This window comes from Apis laboriosa, unplaced genomic scaffold (assembly GCF_014066325.1).
Source record: "Apis laboriosa isolate Shangri-la unplaced genomic scaffold, ASM1406632v1 scaffold26_cov146, whole genome shotgun sequence".
Classification (NCBI taxonomy): domain Eukaryota; kingdom Metazoa; phylum Arthropoda; class Insecta; order Hymenoptera; family Apidae; genus Apis; species Apis laboriosa.
This window is the reverse complement of record NW_025222592.1, coordinates 852,511-880,424: the sequence shown is the minus strand read 5'-3', so window position 1 is coordinate 880,424 and position 27,914 is coordinate 852,511. Positions and strand designations below refer to the sequence as shown.

The 27,914-nt window shown below is 18.1% G+C and overlaps 1 protein-coding gene across 1 annotated transcript in view; it reads right to left on the bottom strand.

Moving 5' to 3' along the window:
* Positions 1 to 17,530, bottom strand: part of LOC122713757 (ABC transporter G family member 20-like) — a 46,880-nt gene extending 29,350 nt beyond the window's left edge. Inside the window, exon 1 of the mRNA XM_043934496.1 lies at positions 17,033 to 17,530. The gene's annotated coding sequence lies outside the window, so the exon portion shown is untranslated. The remainder of the gene's footprint in view (positions 1 to 17,032) is intronic.
* Positions 17,531 to 27,914: the final 10,384 nt, after the last annotated feature.

Genomic DNA, 27,914 nt, shown 5'->3' with positions numbered 1-27,914 from the left:
ATTACAACTTTTTAATATTTATCCTATAAAATATTTAATCCTATTTCATTTGATTTTTATTTTAAATTTAAAAATTCTTTACTCTTACTCTATATTTGATTATTACATTATATATCTCTATTATATTTATATATCTACAGCAATCTATTTTTTTGTTATTTTTCTAAATAAATCTTAGTAATTCGAATCTTTATAACCGAGAAATCTTAAGAATACTATAATATTCATTTGTTTCTACTCTAATTTTTATGAATATATAAATTTTTTATAAATTAAACTATTTGCGAAATCAAACTTTTACTATATCAATATTTTTATAATTTGGACTAATTATATCATAAACATTTCATATTATTTCTTTTCTTTTAATTATTAAAATTATTTCAAATGGCAAAAAAAAAAGCCAAATACATAATATTTCTTTCTTTTATTGGAATTTGAATAATTGAAAAAATATTAATAATATATATATATATATGTATTTAAATATGTCAAATTTTTATTTATTGAATCTTTTTTATTTTGAAAATTTTATTTGAAAATCAGATTTGTGTATTTAAATAAATTATTTAAAAATTAATCATTGAAATCATAGATTACTTTATTTGTAATTTAAAATAATGTGTTAATTTATTTGAATATGTACAAATAATTTTTTTCTAGATTCATATATATATTTTGATTAGAATTTATTTAAAATATTTTTTATTTAATCAAATACTTTTTCAAATAAAATCTCAAATATTTTCTATGTGTACATATAATAATTCTATGTGAATATTGCCAATTCTATATTGCCAATATCTATATAAATTTTCATATAATATTTCATATAATATCTCACGCATATAAGTTGAAGATATATATTATTAAAAGAAACTATGATTATAAATTGAAGTGCATCAAACTTTTTTAAGAACATATATGATAAAACTATATAAAAATATTAGTAGTTAAAAATACAAAATATTTATAATTTTACCGTATTTTCAAAAAAAAATGATTAATTAATTAATTCAATTCAATATTTTATATTAAATTATTTGTTATTCTATTTATATCAAGTATTTGAAATAAAAAATTATTTTAAAATAATTTTGTTTGAATGAAATATAAAAGCTAATTTCATAAATTAGCACATTATATTATATATTTATACATTTATATAAATATTAAATTCTTTTTATGAAAATGCTTTATAAAAATTTAAAATATTTTACCATTATAAAATAGACATTTACATATAAATAAAAATTTTTAATAATAAAATATTTGAAAACTTAAATTTATTTTTATTGAAAATAAATAAAGATTATATAATATAATCTTTCGATTTTTATAATATCAATTATACATATTTATACTCATGAGATTCGACAAAAGTCTATTCAAATAAATGGATAAAAATTAAAAATAAATTTTATTCATCGCTAAATAAATCTGTATTTATAAGAAAAAATGTTGCGTGTTATAATTTATAAGAAAAATCGAATTTACATATATATATAATCGAGTTTATGTAAATATTATTTAAGTTGTATTATTAAAAAATTTATTAACAAAAACAGTTTAGGATTAAATTAAATTAGGTCGTTCATTAAAACATTATTAATTTAATCTAGTTAAATTTAAATTATGAAATCAGAAATTAAATAAATTTTTATTTAAATGTTTATTAATTGATATATATTACTAATTAATATTCTAAGTTTAATTTTAATTCACTTCAAAATTAAATAAAAATTTATTTAACCATTAGCCAATTTCATTTTATATTACATTTGAACTAATTTTCTTAATCTGACCGGCATATGTCACCACAATAAAATTTGTTTCCTAATTAAAAAGTTTTTTTCATATGTATTTTTAAAATGAAAAAAAATATTATATTTAGACCATTAATTGAACATTTGATTCATAATAGTATGATTTTTTTTTCATATTTTTTAGTTATTAACATAGCTATATGGTTTTAAATAAAACAAAATTTCAAATTATTGAAAAATCAAATTATTATTTATAATATTTATATTTACTTTATTATATTATATAATAATATTATATTATTTTATTTATTATATAATTTATTTTATTTAATTGTAAAATATATATATTTTATATTTTATTATATTTAATTAAATTATATATATGTTAATTATAAATTATATATAATTTATTTTATTTTCCAATTAAATATTATTTTATTATATTTATTATATTTATTAATATAAATAAAATATTAAATAAACATTAAAGTTATATAAATAATTTTGATTTAATAAGTATATTATACTATATTTTTGATTGCCTATATGTGGAAGCTCATTGCGAATTATTTCGTATCTAAGAATATACGTCATCTTCTTATAGCAAAACAAAAGAATATATTAGACCTCGGTAAAAGATTTATATGATAATGTATTGACATTAATTTTTTGTCAATATATAAGAATGAGAAACTATTATGAAGATTATTATTATAAGAAAACTATTATGAAGATATTATTATATGAGAAACTGAATTATGAATTTTTCAGTATAAGAATAAAATTTAGTATAGACACATAAAAAAAAAAAAGAATTAAAGGCATTAAAATGTTATGAATATTAATTAAAATTTATTTATTATTTAAAAAAATAATTTAAATGACTTAGAATTTTTAATCAAATTCATTGAATCCATAATCGTTAATTCAGTGTTAAAAAATAAAATAAATTATTTGAGATATTTTAATTTTATATTTTGTTTCATTTGTGGAATATTTCCTAGATCGAATTAATTTTCTAACTAGCAATCATTTAGATAAAGAATCGAATAAAAGATAAAAATACAAAATTATAAATATATATGTGAAAATTATAAAATCCAATGCTTCACATTATAAATTGTCTAAATTAAAATTTACAAAAATAGTCAAAATATAAATACAATATGGTAGAAAACAGATTTTATATTTATCTATCCTTATATTTGTCAATATTCAATATTCAATATTCAATATATTTTTTTGACAAGAAAATACTTCAATAATACTTTTGTCCATAAATTCAATATTTGTTACTAAAAGTTTCTTATTGAATAATTCCCTTTCTACCATTTTAATTTAAATTTTAAATAAAATTTAAATTTCTATTTAAAATTTTATTTACTTAATATTTCAAAATTGAAAATCGATTATTCCTTTTTTCATTTAATTTTTAATTGATTTTCATTTAAAAAATTGATTTTATATTAAAAATTGATATATCTGTTTCTTGAGAACGGATTAATGACGAATATAGAAAATCTACATTATTTTTAAACTATATCAACTTTGAAAATTTATCCATTATTAATTAAAAAATAGCAATTCTATAATTAACCAAGAATTACTGTAAAATTGTTTATTTTCATTTCCATATATAACGAATTTTTAAAAATAATAATTTTAAAAATAATATTAATCTGATTTTGAATAATTAATAAAATGAAAAAAATAGAAAATTAAAAAAAAAAGAATGAAAAAAATCTAATCAAAAATAATAGATAATAGTTAGAAGAAATTTATTATAATATTTAAAATAATACGTCGTAATTTAAAAAAAATTTTTAAAAATATAATTTAAAAAAACTATAATACAATCAGAAATTTATAATTTTTTTTAATTCATTTTTTTATGTGAGATCTTTTAATAATTATGAAACAGCATAGAAACATGATTTTTTTTTTTATTTCAAATACAAGTTTCTGTAATTTATTCTGCAACAATGTAAAAGAACTTCTCTAACTTGTATGTATAATATATGTAAATTTGTAAGATATTATAAGATAATATATTATATACAAATATATATTATATATTAAACAGATGGAAATAAAATGAAGAGAATTTAAAATATTTCATCTTCATTAGAATTTTAATTATTTTTAATGTAATTATTCAATTTTTTTTTTTTTATAAAGTAAGTAAGATCATTTAAAGATGTAATAAGCTATTCGAGTTAGATAATTTTGAAAATGATACATGTACATATTCGATTATTTTTCATGATGAAATTTTTCAAAGAAATGTTTATAATGTAATATAGGAATTTCTTACATTACACATTTCATACAATAACATGATTATGGAACAATATACATCATATGAAACAAAAAAAAGTATAAAATCTTAAATTTTTTTAGATAAAATAATATTATTCTATAGAATGTATTTATAATCATCAATTGTATTTTATAATTATATTAAATTTCATCTCAAAAAATTCTTCATGTCTCATATTTTTAACAATTTATTTATTAATGAATTTAAAAACGCAAAAAAAAATTTAAAAATAAATATGATAATATAAAAATGAGAAAATCATTTTATTATCTGAATGAATTAATTTTTTTAATAAGTATAAATTTTAATTTATATTTTTCAAATAATGAATTTATTATTAAACATTATGAATTTATTTGTTTAAATCTTTCAAATTTATTCAAACTGTGTATATAATGTGTTTTTTAATTTCATTATCCATTATTTTATTTGAAAATGATGATGTGATTTGAAGATGAAGTGTGATTTGAAAACGATTCATCTATTGAAAAGTAAAAGATGAAGTAGAATATTGCAACAAATTTTTTAAATACATCATAAAAATATAATTATTATTTTATAAAAATTTACATTTGAAAAAGAATTCAAAAATAAATTTCTGAAAATGTTTAAATTTTTTTTACATCAAAATATTTTTACTACAAAATAAATTTATAAAAAGACAAATAAAGATTTTTCAAGGTGAATTTTAATGTTTTCATGTGGAAAACATTTTTTTCATTTAAATTTCAAGTAAATTTGAAATAGTAGATTATAGATGTAAATTTTAACACTAAATGAAAAAGTTGCGTAAATAGAAGTATAGTAAATAAGTAAAATAAAATAATTAGAATAGTGATAATCATAAATCTTATAAAATAAAATGCTGTTTGAAAAATATGAATATGAATGAAAATATGAATAATTATATGAATAAAATATGACTCAAAATCAATTTTTTAAAATATAAATTATAATTTACATACAAAAAATATATACTGCATAGATAATATTAAACAGTTGATTATAATTCGATATAATACATTTTATCAAATTTAAAATTTTTTTCAAATTCAATTGACATATTAATCATCAAATCGTTCACATTTTTACAAATCATTATATTATTTTATAATCATCACTAAATAACTATTTTCATAGTAATAGAAAAAAAATTTATTATTTTTTTATATTTATAATGTTACCATAAAGTTTTCTATTCTAATCATTAATCACGATTCCAAATTAATTGAATAAAAATTGTTAATTGCAATCAATAATCGAAATATTGCAATTAATAAAAATTAAAAATATTGCAATTGCAACGATGGAAGAATCATGGTAGTATAAGTTATGTACAAATTATTTTGAAAATGTTATATAAATATAAATTAATCTATCTGAAAAAAGAAATAATTTTTCATCATATATATTTATATTTATTTTTAATATTTTAATGGTTTTAAATTGTTATTAATATGTTAAAATAACTTATATCAGATCTTAAAATAACGTAAAATTATAGCATAATTCCATCAATTATATAATATTAGTATGATTATATATCTCTTACAATCATTAATTGTATCAAATATTGATCTATACCAATGCCATTTCTAGAAGAGTATAACAGAGTATAACTTTTGTATCTAAATGATCAAAGCCAAAAGTAAATCTTATACATATATAAAATTTTTATTAATATATAAATGATATATAATAGGTATATTGTGACTATCAATTTTTTAGACAAATAAATTTCAATCATTAATTTTATACATGATTTCTAATATTACTCGTATATAAAAATAAAATATTTTTATATCCAGTCCAGAATATGTGATATTTAATTTATTAATCATAATTAATCATAATTGGATTTGTATATAGAATATTCGTGCGATGTTATAAATGATCATATTTTGCTTGATCAGTTATATAAAAAATCGAAATGAAAATATCGAATAAAAGTTTTTATATTTTTTTTCATATTTATATTTGTATTTTTCATATTCTTTTATTAATTATAATATTTATATAATTTTTTAATAATATTTTTTTTAAATTTCACAATATGTATTATTCACAATATGTGAATGTACACAAAATTGAAAATTTAAATACTATATCTATTTTTTTTATAATATTTATAAATTTATATATAAAATTGATATTAGTCTATTTGGTATTAAAAAGTATATACTTGAGTATATATTAAAAAATATGATTTTATACAAATGAATTAAACAAAAAATAAATATATATAAAAATAGAAAGCTTTTCTTTAATAATTAATATACTACAAAGATTTACTTAACATTCAATTGCAACATATTATGCGTCATAATTTATGCGTCATAAGGGTTTTTTATTCTATGGCAGTTAATATATTAGTTAGCAGTACGTTATGAACTTTTGTAAGAAAAAGGAAAAATTAGTTTTTCGGCTTTCTTTTTGTATATATGTTCAGTACAATTATTTAAATTAAATTAAATATAAACATCAATATGCACAATCATTTTAAATTTTAAATTTCATTGAATTTTTTGCCATTTTATGATTTTTTTTTTATACTTATCGAAAATTAATATCCATCAAAAATCGGGGATTTTTGATGCAACATTAAATATATTATTTATTTTATTAATTAATAAATTAAACTTTAATTTTATAAAACTTAATATAAAATATTTGTAAAGCAATAACAACGAAATTGATATAAGGAGTAAGTATATAGAAAAAAAGAATTTTAAATGTTAATCTCATAATAACATTTCTAATATATGCATATAGTTTAAATCTACTTCGATAATGACAATCATTGAATGTTCTTCAAGAATGATTTAATTTTTTCTCTGTTTTTTCATATATGGGTTATATTAAAAAAAATATTAAAAATTTAATTTTGAAATATTTAAATTAACAATAGATTAACATAGTCAAATTTTATCAACGTTTTATCAATTTTATCAATGTTATAAGATTTTTACAATAAAATATTAAATAAATTTATAATACTTTATTTATTTAAGTAATAATCTAAACTAAGATTATTTAAGTAATAATCTAAAAAAAGATTTAAATATATAAAACATAATAAATTTCTTATCTAAAAAATTAAAATTTTATGTTCATTGATCAATCAGCAAGATATAATTTAAAAAATGGACATTAGCAAAATTTTAGAATTAATTAATGTCAAAAATAGATATTGTTAGCAAAGTATCAGAATATATTAAAGCATATGGATAATTTAAAAAAATTTTTAAATGAGAAAATTATATTAGTTTTAATGAATATTATATAGTAAAACTATTGCTATTAAAAACCTGAATAAAAAAAAAATATAAAAAAAAGATATAAAAAAGATATTTTGTCATTTTTTTTATAAATCAAATGATGTGTCTGTATAAAATTTAAAAATTAATTTTTATTTTTCCATTATAAAGAGAATAAAAATTTCTGTGGAAAAAAATTTATTTTATTAAATAAATATATACATGTATAAAATATTTAATTTATATTCTTTTTATAAGATAGATATTTTAAAAATAAAAAAAACTTGAACTATTTAATAAAATATCAAGTTTCAGAAAAATATTTCCCATCAAAGAAATTTTTAATTATTTTAGATTATATCATTAATAATAAATTAATGTCTTTATTTCCTAATTTTTATATAGCTTTAAAAATTGTTTTTTTATCTTATGTTATGGAATTAAAAGAAAGAAATTTTTTTAAATTAAAATCGATTAAAAATTATTTTAGATAGTCAATATGCAGAAAAAATTAAGTAATTTTGTATTATTATCTATAGAAAAAAATAATTGGAAATTTAAATTTATTGAAAATAATTGATGAATTTGTATTATAAAAAACAACAAAAATAAATTTATAATAAAATCAATTTATTTTACTTTTATTAAAATGAATGTTAACTGTTTTTATATTAATGAAATAAAATATGTTAAAAAATCTTAAATAAATTTTTTTTTAAATCTTTGTTTTATTTTATAGAAATAAAAATTAAAGAATATTTTTTTGATATAACAGTTTTATAATGTAAACATTGCATATCAAATCTTTATAATAATAGTATTAAATAATATTAAATACTATTTATAATATTATTATTTTTAAATATTATTTTTACAATAATTCAAAAATAGCATTAAATTTACACTGTATATGTAATATGTAATATAACGAATGCCAATTTTAATTTTTTTTTCTTATTCTTAAGATCATATATATTAATATATGTAAGTTATTTATTATTGCAAGTATTTTTAATATCTTATATATAAAAAAATATAATTTATATTGTTCAACAATCTACATCGACTATTATTCTTATTATTCTTATTTTCAGGAAATAAAACGCCACGAGGAAAACTTACATGGGTAACAGGGAACAAAAATAAGCGAGTGTAGAAAGTAAATATTCGCCATGGAGAAATTCACTTTGAAAGGATGACAACATCTCTCTTTTTACGTACAGATTGGTCATGTATTATTTTTTTCAATTATTTTCGATCATGTTTTGGTTAATTTTTACGTAATTTTCATCATATAATGGAAGTAAATGTCCTTGTGCGATATGTAAATTGAGCGTTGATATATGAAATTGATTCTTCACACGTGGTATTATAATGTTGTATATATTATTAATGTGTACAACATAAAGTTAGATCATTGTCTCGTACCAGAATTAATATGGTTTTTGTGATTAGTTATGCTTTCGTTTTTATGCGATATTGATGAAATATAAATATTTAATTATATATAATGAAATAATTATTAATTTTATTATAATGTTGATAATAATAATTTATTTATCACTTAATATATTAATTTTTCTATGAATAGATTTATTATTAGTTTATAGATATAGTATTATAATTATTTGATATTAAATAGATATTAATTTGATATTTTTAATTTTTATCTTTGAAAGTGTTAATATATTAATAATTGATATATATAAATGTAATTTTATATTGTAAAATTTATATTAAATAATAAAATTTTGATAGAAATAGATATTTTGTAAACTTATCTACCATATTTCATATATTCAAATTTTAAAACATTTTATTTTTATTATTTTAATATTTTATTTTTACTATTTTACTTTATTTCTTATTAGTAAAATATTTTTGGCATTTTATACATATTTATTAATAAGTTTATTATAATTTAAAATTATTTTAATAGTATAATTTATTTATTATATTAAATATTTTTATATTTATATATATATATAATATATAATATATAATATATATATATATAAATATATTAATACCTGTATTTTGACTATATTTATGTTTGCTGTATTTATTTAATACATAATATATATATTATTATTACATGATGTTATTATTATCTATTATTTTTATATATTATTGTATATATTATTTATATATTATTTGATTATTATTATATCATGTTATTATTATTATTTTTATATAATATTGTTTATATTATTTATATATTATTTGATTATTTATATTAACTATTGTTTATAGATTAAAGTTTTATTTCTAAAATTTTTAAAGAAAAAAAATGGAAAATTATTTGAAAAATTGCTTAAGAAATGATTTCTATTCTTATAAATTTGTTATAAAACATATATTGATTATATCAAGATATTGAATAAAAAGTACAAAGCGATGTTACGAAGACAATGTCATTTTTAAGAGAAGAATTTAGAAGATCTTTAAAATTATATATATTGAAACACTTAGGCATGGTCTTGGAATTTGAGATATTTTCCAACAAATCTCAACAACAAAAAAAAATTATAAAAAACTCGCGGATTAGTTTTCTGCGAACAACATTAGAGTGATGTAGGTGACGTAGCCTCAATCTAATTCTAGAAATTTTCCTTAGGTTGGGAGTGTCGCTCAATCAGCTCATCCACGGTTGACCGCTTGTGTGCCCCATTGAAAATGTGTAATATCGCGAGGTGAGCATGGAAGAGGTTTTAAAAGATACAATCGTTTTGATAGAACCTTTTTAAAATCTTTCTAAGAATTTTTGTAACTTCAAAACTTCTTAAACCTTCGAAATTTAGAATCTCCCGAACTCATGAACTTTTTCGAACGAATAAAATCTTGTAAATTCAGTGATAAACATAAACCCTTATTAACATATGAACTTTGCTCTTGATCGTTTTAGAATAGAATTTTGTTAACAGCGAACTTTACAATAAATTAATTTTTTTAATATATATCATAGCTCCAAGAACGAGTTGAAACTAACATTTTGATCCTTCGAGCCAGATTCGAATATTACTAAAAATTTAAAAGATGTAAAATGTAAAATTTGTACCATGAAATCTTAGTGCAACACAAGAACTTTAAAAACATCAAAACAGACTACATAGTCAAGTATATCATCTTGCTCGAAATCCTGGCAGGCAATCGATCTTCAAGGATGCTTGCCTTTTGCTGAATTCCAAATCAACGAACATCTTTACAACAATATTTAAAGGACACACTAGCTGACATCACTTTGATTATTTCAACCTACTTTTCCGTAAGTCCTTTTTTCTAAGACAATATGGATACGGCATTGAAATCTCTCATTAGAGAATACAAATCTACATTGATTCGCTTCAAATCTTATTTCGAAATATATGATTGAACTTTGGATGTCTTTGCGTTTCGATTAAATAAAATAATTCTAATCTTCATCTTTAATACGATTCAAAAGGCCATAGAGAGAAAGTACGGAATTAGAAGAAACTCGTGCCGCAACACGAAATGAATTTGAAAACTCATGTTGCCAAGGATTTATAGCCCAATGATAATGATTTAATTGATAACCTGCAGGAATATACAAACCTGCTGGATTGTATTTACGGCATCAAGTAGTAATATTGAGACATATTTTAAAATCAAATTATTAACAGAATTACCGACATTCAACAGAAATTATAATCATCAAATTAAGTACAGAAACACATTCGAATTATTAATATACAACAATAACGTAGTGACAAACATTGAAAAAATCCATTACTTGAACTCTTCTGTCAAAGGTATTGCAGCGAGAATTATACAATCTCTCGGCGTTAAGAATAATTACGCGGTTATATGAATGGCACTTAAAAACAAATTCAAGGACAAAAAATTAGTGAAAATTATATGCAAATACTTTGGGACTTATCTATTGAATAAAGAATCGTTCTATAGATAGAGACTTATGGATAGAGGTTACTAAACCATCATGTTGGATTCAATCAAGTATTATTAAAGAAGTTAAATTATTGGATTTAACAAAATTTTTAAACTCGGCGTAGATATTTAGAAACGATAACTGTAGAAAAATCATTTCCAAACTCGTAAATGCAAATATTCGAACGTAAATAGGACAGGTAATAGCATGTATTGCAATTCTACAAATTTCCTGCGTTTTATGCAATAAATCGCACAGTCTTTCAAAATGTACTGATTTTAAACTTCTAAACGCGTATTTTAATTGCCTAATAAGCATCAAAACAAAGAATGTATACGTGATTTTTGCAGAACTTGCGACAAGAAACACAATATTGTATACTTTTGTATAACAACAGATGAAATGAACCCGTAACAATCATTGTAACTTGGCCTTTGACAATAATACACAAGGGAATGAACGATATGCAATAGAGAAAATCTACGGCCCTATTATATTTTTCACATTTTTTTATTTATGTCAAGTAGAACAATAATTTTACAACAATCATAAGAAATCAACACGAATTCAAACATGAGTGCGGGGCATTGTTAGATTTGGATTCTATCAATAGGCACACATTGAGTTCTAATAATTTTATAAAAAATCGAAGTGAAATGATTGTTATAAGTAAATTTAACACTCTACCATACAAGCAAAAATACATTCATATTGTAACGTATTAATGATAAACGGATGATCTCATAATTCGAATAATCGAAGATTTAGATTGAATAAATTGGACTCAACTAAGAAACATTTTGTAAAATACTAACATGTAACAAACATGAATGTTTTATCAAAAAAATTTTACTTAATAAATCAATAAATAACTCAAAGGATTTAAACAAAAGAGTATTACTATCACAATGGAAAATTATCATTGCATAGAAAAAACAATGAATAAAAAATAAAAGAAATCATAACTTTTTCTATCGAAATCCAAATGATGTGATTCCTCGAAGTCTATGAAAATTAGATCAATGGCAACATTGTGATTGCAGAATTTTATACAACGAACAAGAAAATCTTCTGAGGAAAGATAATATAATCACAACTTTCAATATTGATAATAAAATGAAATTATTATTAAATTTTATGGATATTTTATGGATTATCGTACTTTATCTCTATGCATATGATACAATGAAATATTAAATTACAATGTATTGCACTCAATATTTATTTGCGTGCATATATAGATTTTTCAAGATGAATATATTTAGAACTTAAATTACACGGATTTCAAGTGGTAATTTTCTCCATAAATTTTACTTAAAGATTTCTTTAAGAAGAGCTTTCGAATAAGGCCTAAATAGGGACACAAACAATAGACCGTTGCTTTTGTAATCCTCTGCTACCTGCGGTATAAACTACCTGAGGAATAACTACGTGAGGAATAATTACGAACATACTTTGATCTTGAAATTTTTAATTTATTGCAGGAAAACAATGCCACACTAGTAACCTAAGTAACGGAACTTAATTTAGCAGAACTAATTCTTACAAATTCTTCAAATTATTGAAAAAAAAAAAGAACTAATATTTCGTATAAAAAATGAAAAAATTCAAAGACAGTACAAATTTCACGCACAAAGAAATACATATGATCTTTCTTCGTGCACTCCACTTACAGGGTTTAAAGCGTTAAAATTATATTTGAAGCGAGTTCGGGAACGTATCGAGGACGTGATATTAATATATAAGAAACTATATACTGTCTTAATACAAAGAGAAGCAATCATTAATTCCTTCCCTCTAATCATTAATTTCTTATTATTCGACTCTAATGATCTAATTTCTTGATCACTTCCTGGTCAATGATTTACTTTATGCTTTTAAACCTGACTTGTAAAATGACCTGTAACGAAAAGCAAATTGAACAGATTCTAGATAATTCAGCAGAATATATAACATTTTTGGAGGCGATGACAGAATAAGTACCTACATCACTAGAACAATGCAATAAATGACGTACGACAACGGTAAATTTGGACTTGGGACAATGATGGTTATTAGGGATAATCTTTTCTTTCTATAACGACTACTTGGAACTGTTGGAAGGGATAGAATCACCAAAATAATAAATAATAAATAAATAATATAATAAATAATAAATAATATTCAAGTTTATAATAAAGTAAAATATTTAATAAATAATATTTAAGTTTATAATAAAGTAAAGTATTTAAATTTATAATATTATAATAAATAAATAAGTATAATAAATAATAAATAACGTATTAAAATAATGGTCAATGGGACAATTTTTATAAGATGACCAAGATCTGCATTCTATCTCAAACGAACAAAATTTTAGAATCTTGTAAATTCAATGATAAACATAAATCTTCATATATTTTATATATGATATATATAAGCATAGTTCCAAAAATAGATTGAACCTAGATTAATTGTTAATTACAATATTTTATACAATTAATAATTAACCAATAAAATAAAAATAATTGTGATTAATTATTATATTGCAGTATATAATAAAATAATCATTATTTTTGTATATAATAAAATTTTTAATAAAAATATACTGCTATTATTATCTGAAACTCATTAATTTTAATAAGTTAAATAAAATTGAATAAGAATCTAAAAAAAATTTTTTCAAAAAATAAAATTTCACAAAACGTATAAAATTTAGAGTCATTTTATCAATCTGTTATATTATATTAAATTATATTAAAAAGAAAAAAAATTATTATTTATAAATATTGATTATGAATATTAATTTAATTTATTAATTTATAATATTAAAAAATTAAAAATTAATAAAGAAACTCTACTTTTGCTTTTAGTTTTCTTTAATTTTTAATAATAATTCTGAATAAAATAACTTTAAAAAAAATATATAATTTTAACTATAAGATATTAACTATAAAAAAGTTCAATTTAATATTGAAATTAATAATTATTTCTATTTTTAATATTTCGATATTAAAATCGATCGAAGATATTAACTATAAGAAAGTTCAATTTAATATTGAAACTAATAATTATCTCTATTTTTAATATTTCGATAAAGCAATTCTATATGCAAAAGCAAAAAATCATGGTTTCTCTTTCTCGCGATTTTTTTTTTTTTTTAATCAAATCATCAATTTCTCTTTATATTTCATGGTAGTTGCAATAATATTTTCCTCTTATCTTTCTCAATCATAAAATATATAAATCAACTATTTTCTTCGTTATTTCTTTTAATATTTTTAAAGATTTTTTTTTCTTTTGCTAATAAGAAATTATTGATTATTATATTATAATATTGAAAGATTGAAATTAATTAAAAAATTTAATTTCTTTTATGATATAAATTTTATTTCCTTCGTTAATTAATAAAAGCTTAAGCTATTATTAAAAAAAAACAAAATAAAATTAAAATAATGAAATGTCATATATTTAAAAAATAATTTTTGATATATTTTTATTTTATAAATAAATAATATTTTGATAATTGAATAATTTTTTTTTAATTTTAATTTTAATGCATACGTTTCTTATTTCCTGATTTCAATTAGTTAATTAATTTTATTAATTATTAGTTAATTATATTAGTTAATCATCTTTAATTAATCGAATTCGTTGAATAATATTTTTTATAAATCTTATTTTTATACTTTACTTACTTTTATAAATCTTTTTTCTCAAAAAAAAAAAAAATCATTTTTGTTCTTAGATTGCAATACTAGAAAAATAAAATTAATTCAATTATTGTTTATAATTTTACGATTTTTTAAAAAAATTATTATATCACTATATTTTATTTTGATTTTTCTCTTTTCTGCTCTATTGAAGCTATCATGAATTCTTCATAAAGAGAACAACATAGAATATGAAATATTAAAAAAGTGATATTTTACAAAGATTATCAGAAAATCGAAAAAAAAATTATTTATTTATTAATAAAAATATCGAGTATAATGAACTATAGATTTCTATTTGATATCTTGTAAAAAAAAGACATATAAAATTTATTAATCTAATTGAAAATTGAACTAATTGAAAGATTTAAATAAAAATTGATAATGTATATTTTAAAAATATATATGTATATATGTAATATGTAATAATGTTTATTTTAATATAAGGTGTTAAAATGATGACAAAACTGCGGCTTTCTAACAAAGATTACTATGAATTGCGACTTAAGTGTAAATTAACTAATATACAAAATGTTCTCTTCCTCTTTTCCTTATATAATATATATCATGTAAGATTATTTCAAAAATATTCCAATCTGTTAGGACATACTATAATAAACTAATCTCCCGTTTTCTATTTTCATTATTCAAATTTCATCTTTATTGGAATTTATGATTTTTTTTTAAGGATTATAAATTAATTATTGATTATGAATTAATGATTATGAATTAGTAATTATGGCGAAATTAAATAACTGGTTCCTTCCTTGTTTCCTCTCTCTTTTGTAACACTTCCGCGCATTCTTTCAAAGATTACGGGTTCCATTATTGATGAAACTTAATATTATGTTATTAAAGGAACATAAAATTGTAAAACAAAATTATAATAAACGTTATAAAGATATTATTTTATTATAAGTTAATCGTCAAAATGAATTACAATAATAACAATTTCATATTGATTTATTATAAGAAAAATTTTTACAAATGATTTAAATTATTTACAAATAATGTATTATATATTTTTTATTTCATAAGAATATTTTAAAACGATTAATCGATTAGTAAAATTATTTTTTAGATTAATAAAAAAAATCCTGAGATCATTTTTAGATATTTATATAAAAATTTATTTATTTTTATGTAAAAGACATAATTCTTAAAATTAAATAAATTTCATTTTTAGAATTATAATAATCAATAAAATAATACCGTTTTAATTAATAAATTCCTTTTTTGTCTTTTTTATTTTTCTTTTTCTTTTCTTTTTCATTTTAAATCAAATGCTACTTATCAGTTCTAATTATATCATTTATTTTGAATTGATTGCACTTCATCTCACTTTTTTTTAAAGATAAAATCACAATATTCGAAGATAAATTAATTATAATTAATTTATATCTTATGAAAAATAATTAAAATCACAGAATTATTAAGATTCATGCTGAATTCGTGAAAGTTTGATACATTCCAGAAATCATTCCATTAAAATAATTTTATGAAAATGTGAAAATAAGTATTCATTATTATTAGATTAATATTTTATAATCGAATTTTGAGATCAGAATTATTTTATTCTTAAGTATTTTATATCTATGATATGAACTTATGATATTCATAATAACTTAAATTAAAAGAAAAATGAACATGTACCAGTTCAAATTATCAATATCTAATATTAAATACTTATTCTTTGGAAAATTCTATTCTTCTTGATTCAAACAAAATGATTCTCGAAAATAAATTATTTAATGATATTTATTTTTATGATAATTATTTTTTGATAATATGTACATAATGTATAATGTAATTTAAAATGATGATAATGATATGCATAATATATTTAATTAACGTTCCCATAATAGTCACATAATTATTTCACTTTTTAATTATTTCATATTTTTCATGAAAGTTAAGTATTTTATTGAAACATTGAGAAGAATTAAAATTATAATAAGAATCGAAAGAATAAAAAACTTGAAGAAAAAAAATTATTGTAAAATTTTTGCTATTCATTCTGCACATATTATTTATAAAAAAAACAATTTTATTGATATTCCAAAAACAAGTTGAATTTTCAATTCACTTACCTCACTAAAGATGATTAATTCTCGAACGTAAACAATTGAATTCTCTATTTTAGATACACTAAAGTTTTATTATTTGTTATAAAAATCAAAAATGATCAATTATTTTGGTATGTTTATATTATATCAATGTTATGAACACAAAAATAATGAATAAAATTATATTAAAAAATATCTAATATCTAATCAACAATAGAGATCATAAGATTCACTAGAGTCACAATTAATTTTTCTTTGCTTCTTATTTTTCGAATATTTCTCTTTGTAAGTACAACTTTCTCGAATTTCTTCACCGAACACTTTTCTCTTTGCTTCACGAATCTAACCTTTTCTCTCGAGTAACTTTTTGCGCGCGAATTGCATTAAAACATATATATCAATAATTCGTGAAACATAATCGATGACGATAATAATGATAGTTTAAAATGAACAAAATTATTGATGGTTATCAAATTTTTAAAGAATCAAAAAATATTAACAATATATTAAAACACATTTCCACGGAAATAAAATCTTCCCAACGTCCGATCGTCACACTGTCGAACACCTGACTGCCGTTGAACGCTTTAAGAAAAGAGATCAAATCCGAGTTACCGAGAAGAGTGGGGGAGTCCATGAATTGGTAAGCCGCCTGTAAGTACAGAACTGGAAAGTTAATACTCGGATTAGCACAAGTATAAAAGGAAATTTGTTTACATCATTTTTCTTCAGCCTAAATATATTCTATTCTATTTAGAAGAATATATAAATGAAAATTTTGTAACATTATATTTTGTAACATATTTATTAAATAATATTTATTAAAAAATAATCGATCAAGATTCACATATTACTTTATGAAAATCTTCCTTTCAATTTTTATTTATTTCAAATATTTGAGATTATTTCAAATATAAGAGATTTTAAATATTTCAAATATTTATCTATTATAAATATTTTAAGAGAAAGGAAAAATATTTTATTCTTATTTTCAAAGTTTATGAAAAATTTGATAATCTTTATTCCAAATCTTTATTATAAAAGAAATATATCTTTATTATAAAGTCTTTATTATATAAAAAAAGTTTATATAAAATAAAAATAAACAAAAAATGAAAAATATGTTTGAAAATTAATTTAAAAATCGAATTTGAAAATTCACTTATTATATGGATTCTTGACTGTACATATATTATATTCAATCTCGATTTTTTCAAAAACAAGAATAAATAATAAAATTTTATTTTATATTTTTTACCTATTTTCATATATAGAATAATCTTCTATCGAATTCATTCGTATTCAAAATTAATTAATTCTATTTATATTTTTATACTATAAAAGTATACTTATATACTATATATATATTTTTATACTTATATATTATACTTCTATACTAAAATTTTTTAAATTGATTTATAACAACAAAGGTTAGAATTATAAAATCATCTTTTGTATTATCAATTACAGCTGTATAAATTTATATTTACATTCAAATCTGAATTTGAATTTCAATGTTCCCAATTCTAAATTATTTTGAAAATATTTTAAAAATATACATTTTTATAATAATATATATATTTTATTAATATATATTTTTAAAATATACATATATTTTAAAAATTATTTCCGAAATTTTTGTTTTTGAAATAATTTAATACTTTGCATGGGAAGAAAAAATAAATAAGAATTAAAATATATTATACAGAAGAATGAAAATAATTTTTAGATTATTAATCCTTAGACATTAACATACTTGATAAATGTGAATGTACTTTTCTTTTATAATTTTATGATTCTAAGAATCCTTTATCATTTTTGTATCATTTCCAACATTACCGATTTTCTGAAGAATAAGATTGTAACATAATGGTTAGAATTAAAATTATATTTTAATAACTACATTACATATTAAAATTATTACATATATACATATATTATACATTACATACATAAATATTAAAACTATAATTATGAAATTACAAATAAGACAAAATATTGACAAAATATTTTATAAATATAAAGTTAATATAAATTTTATAAATATAAATATGAAGTATAGAATTCCATTTTCAATAAAATGATTTTATAAAATTTATATATAAATTAATATGAACTTCGAAATTAATTTCGAAATAATTTTGAAAACAACTTATGCTATGAAATTTATTAAAATTTTTTTCATCACATCAAGTATATGTTATGCAAAACAAGAGAAATCTATCTCTCAAATCAAATATAAAATTTTTTTAAATTATGACATGCAATATTTTTAATGATATAATAATTTGTATATATATATATATGAATATATGAATATTTATATATACGAATAATTAATTTTTATTTTCATATAAAACTTTATATTTAAAAATCTAGGAAAATTTTATTTTGTAATTTATTTAATAAATTATATCAGAATGTGTATCGATAATTCGATAATCTATATCGTTAAAATGTCATTAAGATTCAGTACATATAAACGACAGATAATTATTTAGAAAGCAAACAATACTAATTCGCAGAAACATCAATTTTGATGTTTTTTGAAAATTGAAAAAATCCAAACTGATCGATTTGAAATTTGGAAAAATGGTGAAAAAGAATGAAAATTTAATTTTAGATATTTATTACTTTTTGAAATATTAATAAAAAACTTTCAATACAATATATCGAAAATTACGAATACAAATATTAATAACATATTGAATATTGCTTATAATATTGCAAATATTATTAATAATTTTTATAGCAATAATTTTTATTAATAGTAGTTATTATATTCGAGCATTAATAACAATAATGTCTAGCTACTTTGGCTTCATATTTAGAATGTTTCATTATTTTAATATATATTTTTAATATATATTATTTTATTATTTAATATATATTTTAAGTATATATATTTGATTTATCAAATATTACGATATCAAATAGTAAGTAGTAAGTAAAAGTAGAAAAAAATTAGGACAAAATCATTTGATATAAAGATATAGCAATTGTTATAATTTTGAATATATTTCGAATAAAAGCGATCATGTGATATTAGATTAAAATTTAAAAATGATTCTTATAAAGAGAAATAATATCTTTTATAGATATTTTTAATAGAAATACTATTGTTTCTATAAAATATCTATAAATTTGTAAATCATTTAATATTCAAAATATATATAACGAGTGAACTAGTTAAAAATCTACTTCCTTATCGATTTTAATGAGCATTAGTTTCAATTTTAATTCTCATAGCTTAAGCCAAAAAATCTGCGAAATACAAAAATAAAATATAAACTAATCCTTGAATAAAATTACAATAATTGAGTAGCAATTTTTATAATGTATGGTTTACATTGCAAATTCTTTTACATCATTTTAAATATATAAATTAGATTGTATAGACAATAAAAATAAGATTATCTAAGAATGAAATTAAAAATTAAAATAAAACAGTCTTCAATTTTTTTAAAGCCTGACAAGAGAGATACTTTCGAAATAAGCAAATAAAACAAAATTATAATAAATATATGTAAATATATTATCTGTATATAGTATATTATATATATATAAAAATAAATAAGTTTTTCATTCTTTCTTATTTTCGCTTTAATGCGTTTATTTTTATATTATTAAATGTAACAAAATTACCAAAAATTGTAATAACACATTGATGTACATATATATTAACAGAAAAGACTAAGGAAAAATAAACGTATTAATTATAATTATTTATAATTTATTATAATTATCGATAAGTTATTGATATCTTAATGATATATCATTATATTGAATATCAATAATTATTTTGACTATCATTAATATTATTAATAATTATCGATAATCTTATGTTAACCTAATCTTGTTATCTCATGCATATCTCATAATCATATTGTTAATTTAATCATATCTCTATAATTGATTTCCAATAAATCCAATGAATCAAGATCAATATTTTTTATTATCACATAAAATATCTCAACGACTTATGAAAAAAAAATATATATATATATATATAAAATAAATATGCAATAAATATGCAAAAAATACAAGCTTCTATCTAAAAATATAATTCTGATTTTCATAGAATCATAGATTATTTCAAAGTCAAATAACAAGATCACTATGTAAGTTATTATACGTTTCTCGATATTAATTTCGACTATACATCTTATATTTGCATTCAAGTTTCAAACATTTTTTTCTAATATTTATGGAAATAATTAATAAATAAACATATATTAATAGATAAAACAGAAATATTGTATTTTATACAAATTTAGATAACTATTTGTAATTCAAATTATATAATAAATTAAAATTAAAAATCAGTAATAATTTTGTTTTATATATAACATTAAATATGTAAAAATATAGTGTGTATAGAGCAATCTTTTATTGACAAAATATCATTTTAGAAGAAGATAAAATCATTAAGTTAAATCATTAAATATTTTTTTGTTTTTTTTTTTAATATAAATTTATAATAAGTTATAAATACAAAATAAAAAAAAGTTTTTATAAAATATTCATATTTTAATATCTTATTACTATTGTTAAAGTTTTATTGTCCTATTAATCTTTGTAAAAAATTATTATATTAGATGAAATTATATTAAAAAAATTAAAAAATAAAGAAAATTTGAAAATTGAAAGATTTTCCTTTGAAAAAGAAATTGTTATATATATCATTTATAATGTTCTATATATATACATATAGTATACCTATATGTATATGTTTTCAATAAAATCAAGATTTTCGGATTAAATTATTTTTATTGTAAAACAATACATAAAACTGTTTATAAATAATAGTATATATTTAAAAAACAAGGAAAAATTACTAATAAAACGAATTTATACTAAGAAATTTAAACTGTAATATTTTTTATTATCATAAATATATTTATATGTATTAAATATAAATTGTAATTTATATTATATTGTAAATTAAAGCATTAAATGAAAAAATAATCACTCAATTCCAAAACTATGCATATTGTGCATAAATAAATACACTTTAAATCTTGTACTACAAAAGTTATTTATATTTATTTTTATTATTTATATATTTATATATTTACAGTTTTTAAAAATACTATATAAATCAGTAGTTTAGTTTTTAACAAATACTATATTAAGTCTTTTGTATGTTAATAATATTTGTGACATAAATACGATGAGTAACAATAGTAAAAATAAATATAAAATGCTTAGATTATAGCGCATAATTTCAAAAGATATATGAAACAATAGCAACGAATGAGCGTTATACCGTATGACCTTGACTGAGGCTTAAAATCTTTATAATAATATATTATACTTATATATAAGGAAATAGTTACCTATTTGCAAATATAAAATATAAATGTAATCATATAAAAAATATTTATATTTATATAAAATATGTATTTCATACATACTTCAGAAAATCATTATTGCATTAATGCATTAGTGCATTTTTTTATATAATTTTTAAAACATTATTGTTAATTTAAAAATTATGTCATAAATTTCGAAGTTTATAAGAAAATAAATTAAAATATTAATAAATTCAAAAACAATGTATATTATATTGATGTATATTTAAAATAATAATTAATTAATCAAAATTAGTGAAGTACATGAAATATGTGAAATATATGTGTATACATGTATATATGTAATTTCAACGCACATTCAAATCAATCTCTAGGTTATATTCATATAATACTTTTCGAAACTTTATTCTGAGATCAAAATAAATATAGTAAAAAGATTCATTTAGTAAATTATAAGCAGTTTAAATTTGTATTAGATAGAACTATAAAAAAAATAGAGTACAATCTCAGTATAACAGAGATAAAATAATTTCATTTCTGTTTTAATATAAAATTCAATTTCTTATAAATAATTGTATATTAACTTTTTATATATATACATTTTTTATATACATTTATATATTAATTTTTTAATTTTAACTTCTAGAATTAATCCTTTAAAGAAATTAAAACTAACTTTGATCATTATCGTATTATAATATATTAAATATTTTAATACAAAATTTATTTTAATACAAAATTTTTGATATATATTAAAAGTTATATATACAAATTATATTAAAATTTTTATGTTAACATATTAAATACTGCTATTAATAATTAAATATTAATGCAACAATTTTCATTATAATAATAATTCGAATATCGAATAATCGATAGCTACGTCAGCTTCATATCAGTAGGATATCCTATCCTATAATTCACCAAAAATCTGATCTTTTTAAGAAATTAAATATATTATCAAATATTAAATGATATTAGATATCATAAATAATAAAAAAGAACCAATTTAAATAAAAATATTTGGCATACGAATATAGCCGTTTACAACAATTAGTTATGAATGTTATTTTGGACATGTTTCTAGTAAAAGCGATTTTGTAATGAGTATTGGATTAAATTATAAATCTCTATGAAATAGCTACTAATATTTAATTTTTCATAAAAGTAATTAAAAGTTTTACATACTTCCTTAAATGAGACTTTTAAAGTGAAAATCTATATGGACAAAATACACTATATAATACTGAAAATTTTTCATTAATATCTTGAAAACTAAATATATATATATATAAATATATATAAACAACCTTGACCCTTCGATCAATCATCTTTGTCGAAACTTGTGAAACTTTATCCGGAAATAGTTATTTAGAAAATTTGTTTTGGTTTCTAGACTAAATTTTCCAATAATGTTCTATAAATATATTAATATTCTATTATTACAATTATTGCAATTATAATACACAATACACAAATAAAATTATAATAATAACAATTATAATAATGTACAATATAATAAAAAATAGAAAAATTAAATAATACAATAATATAATTTTTTGAATTTTATAATACGGAAATTTTTATACTTATATATTATAATACACATTATATATAATTACAATAATACCGTATTTATAATATTNATTGTAAATAATTCTTATATTAATTTAAATTGATGATAAAATTAATAATAATATTTACATAAGTTCTACTCTTTAAAAAAGTTCTTCTCTTTAAAAAAAAAACAGAAGCAAAGAATTGAGTATTCAAATATATCTATTGTTGTAAATTTATTATATTTATAAATTGTTGTAAATTTATTATATTTATAATATCATACACAAGTCATATTAAAAAAATATAAATAGAAATTAAAAATAATTTTTTTAAGGAAAATATTTCATATTCCATGCTACAATAAAAAACAGAAACATTAAAATATATATAGAAAAGAAATATATAGAAATATATAGAAAACTTTACAGTTTTGAATTTTCTTTTACATAATTTGAAATTTATTTATAATTTATGTTTTAATATTTTTATCTATATTAAAACTTAAATGATTAAATTTATATTAATTAAGTACATTAATAAGTATATTAGTAGTATGTACATTACATACAAATTAAATAGATTATTGTAAATTTTCAAATGTATTATAAATTATATGATTACGTTATATTGTTTCCATTTAATAAATTTTAAATCAAGCAAAATAAACTTTATTGGATGCACTTTAACAGAATACTAGAAACTAATAAAAGCATTTTAGAAAATAAAAATTATTTCAAAAAATAAGAATAATAGATAAATCAATTAAAGATTATAATTGAATATACAGTGAAATATTGGATAAAATTTTTATAAAATTTGATATAGAAGAGTGTACAATTTTTGTTAATTATATTGAATTATATTGAATTATTAATTATATTATACATGAAAGTGATAAATTCCAAAATTTTAATTAATAAGAGAACAAAATTTTAAACAATAAATTTTTTCCTACTTCTCGTTCTATCTCACTTCGTCTAATGCAAATTTAAATTGCTTATAATTTAATAAATAAATCTCAATTAATCTTTTTATATACCAATTTTTGTATATAAAAAAATAAATTTTATTAAAATTTTATTTTCATTCGATATTCGATTTTCTAAAATCGACCAAAAGTGTCATATATATATAAAATTAATAGTATATATAAAATATAATATATATAATATATAATAAATAATAATATATAATATATAATATATAATATATATATAATATATAATAAATATAATATATATAATATATAAAATATAATATATATAATATATAAAATGTAATATATATAATATATAAAATAATAAATATAAAATAGACATGTAAGATCTTATCTAATTTAATCATCTTGAATATCTTGTAATTTTGATAATATTTTAATAATATTAAAAAATATTTCAAAAATAATTTGAATACTTTCAAAAAAGAATAATTTAATGATTATTTCTTTAATCATTATAATTCGAATTTTAAAAAAAAATTTCTTTTTTACCGAATATTTTTCTACAAATTATTTTTATTACTTTGTTCATTTTTTTAATTCTGAAGAGATTTGTTGAATAATATATATATTTATTGTTGCTTTTTTGAAACAGATCAAAATTTTGTTCATCTTCTAAAATTGTTATGTTATTCATTATTCATTATTAATGTGAGGAAATATTGCATAATTTTAATGATTAATGATTTATTTATTGCATCACAAATTAAAAAATTTTTTTGAATTATGTTGTAATTAATTAACATTTTGAATCCTAAATGAAATTCAAATAGTTTTTCGATTTGAAACTTTCTGCTTTTTTAAATTTCAGTTAAAATAATTAATTTTTATTTGAAAATCTTTCAGAATAATATATATATAAACGTTTCTTTTATTGCATTTTTACGACACAGTATTATATTTTATAATATCAATCTTTTTTTGTACTATTACATAATTGTATTTTGATCACAAATTTGCAATTCGTATAATTTTTTATTAAGGTTGATATTTATTTTTAAATCACAACAAATAACAGAAACAAAAAAGTGTTGACATTAAAAACTAAAATGCAACACAAGATTGCATAAGAATGCAAAATATGAAAAAATAAATTATTGCAGCTTGTCATGATCGTGCAATTATGCATGATGTCATGTTTTGAGATGTAAAGTCTTACAAATCAAAACGATAATGCAAAATGTGAAAAAAGAAATTATTGCAGTGCGTATACAATTGTTATATTCTGCGGTGTTATAAATTTAATGATTAAGCGATTTTCGAAATGTGCCCAAATTAATGGTGAATATTTTGAACAATTTCTTTAATTTTTTATAATATTTAATAAATTATCAAAATAAATTATCAAGAACAACTATATTATATAATATTTTTTAAACTTTTCGGCTAAAATACTATTCTTTTATAGGAAGTGTTCAACTGAATCGAATAATAAAAATAATATTAAAAAATAAAAAATATAATTTCATTTAAAAAAGCATTGATGATCTTTATATGTTTTCTATGCATTACGAAAGAATCAATCGTATTAAATTATATCCCTTATAATTATTCCTAACACATTTTTAAGTAATTTTTTATCAAAAATAAGCGAGATCTTCCAAGTGATTAAATTAAACATTTTAATTTAAATTAAATTAAAATATAAATTTTATAAATTAAAATATTTTGTGTAAGTTACGAGATGAATATCGATCGATAGAATCTATTAAAATTTCTAATTAATAGATTAAGCAAAAAAGATAATAAAATTACTCAAAAGTTAATCGATCCTTTCGTCTAATCGATGAGAATAAATGCATAAATATATGATTAAAAAAGAAAAGCAATATTATAAGGAGGACAGAAATAAAAATTTAGAATCAAGATTTCTAAAGTATCTATTTTATTGTCGAAAATATAAAACATAGATAAGGAGAACAATAGAAGGATAGAAATAGGATTAGAATTGATTATCAGCGCCATCTCTCGTATATCATATATATTTTTTTAAAAAGTAAGATAGAATAAGAATTGAAGACCGACATTATCTCTTGAATGTTTAAATATCAAAAATAACTTTAAAAGATAATGTTTAAATATCAAAAATATTTTTAAGAGATAATATTAAGAGAATCGATTCTTATACATTTCTAAGAAATTTTATCACGAGCATAGATTAAATGTAGAATAGATCAACCATACAATATATTTTTTTGTTTCCAAATTCCTAAGACTCTAGATTCCCATTATCATTTTCATGTCACTTGCATCATTACCAACAATATGTAGAATTTGATTCTAAGCGTTTATTCTTTTCTAAGAATTATAAATACCATAGTGATTATAAATAATACCAAATAAATGATACTTAAAATAATAAAAATCTAACATAATTAATTGTTTAAGATTATTTTGCAAAAAAAAAGTCAAATTTCTATTTAGCAATGAAAAAGACAAAGACAAATCCAGATTAATAAAATTTCTTGAATTTTTTTAATAATAATTTTTTTTGATTAATTAACATAAATTTTTTATAATAAATAATTATTTTATAATATTTCATAATAATATAGATAAATATGACATATATACAATACGAATTAACGAGATATTTAGGAAAGGAAGGAAAGAATTCCAAATATAAAATTTTAATTTTAGAAATTTATTAATTTCCAAGATATTAATGAAAAATTTTTAATAATATATTGAATGCTGCGTTGAGAGGCGTTATTAATATATTAAATGTTACTTATTCAGATTTTAAACATAATTATAATATATAATACAATTTTTTTTGCTATGGTAATTACCATCTAAAATCGAGTTAATAACTAATAAAAGCCTAAAGGCCTTATTCTAAGCTAATATTCAACATATTTTCTATTTAAAACATGCCCAAAATTGCAACAAATTTGCAACAGTTGCAATAAATGTTTTTACCTGCATTTTTTTGTATTTCTATTTGTTTTTAACATTAATCTAAAAATAATATGAATTTGAATAATTTAATAATTTGTCTGCATCGAATAGTAATTATTTAATGAATAGCACA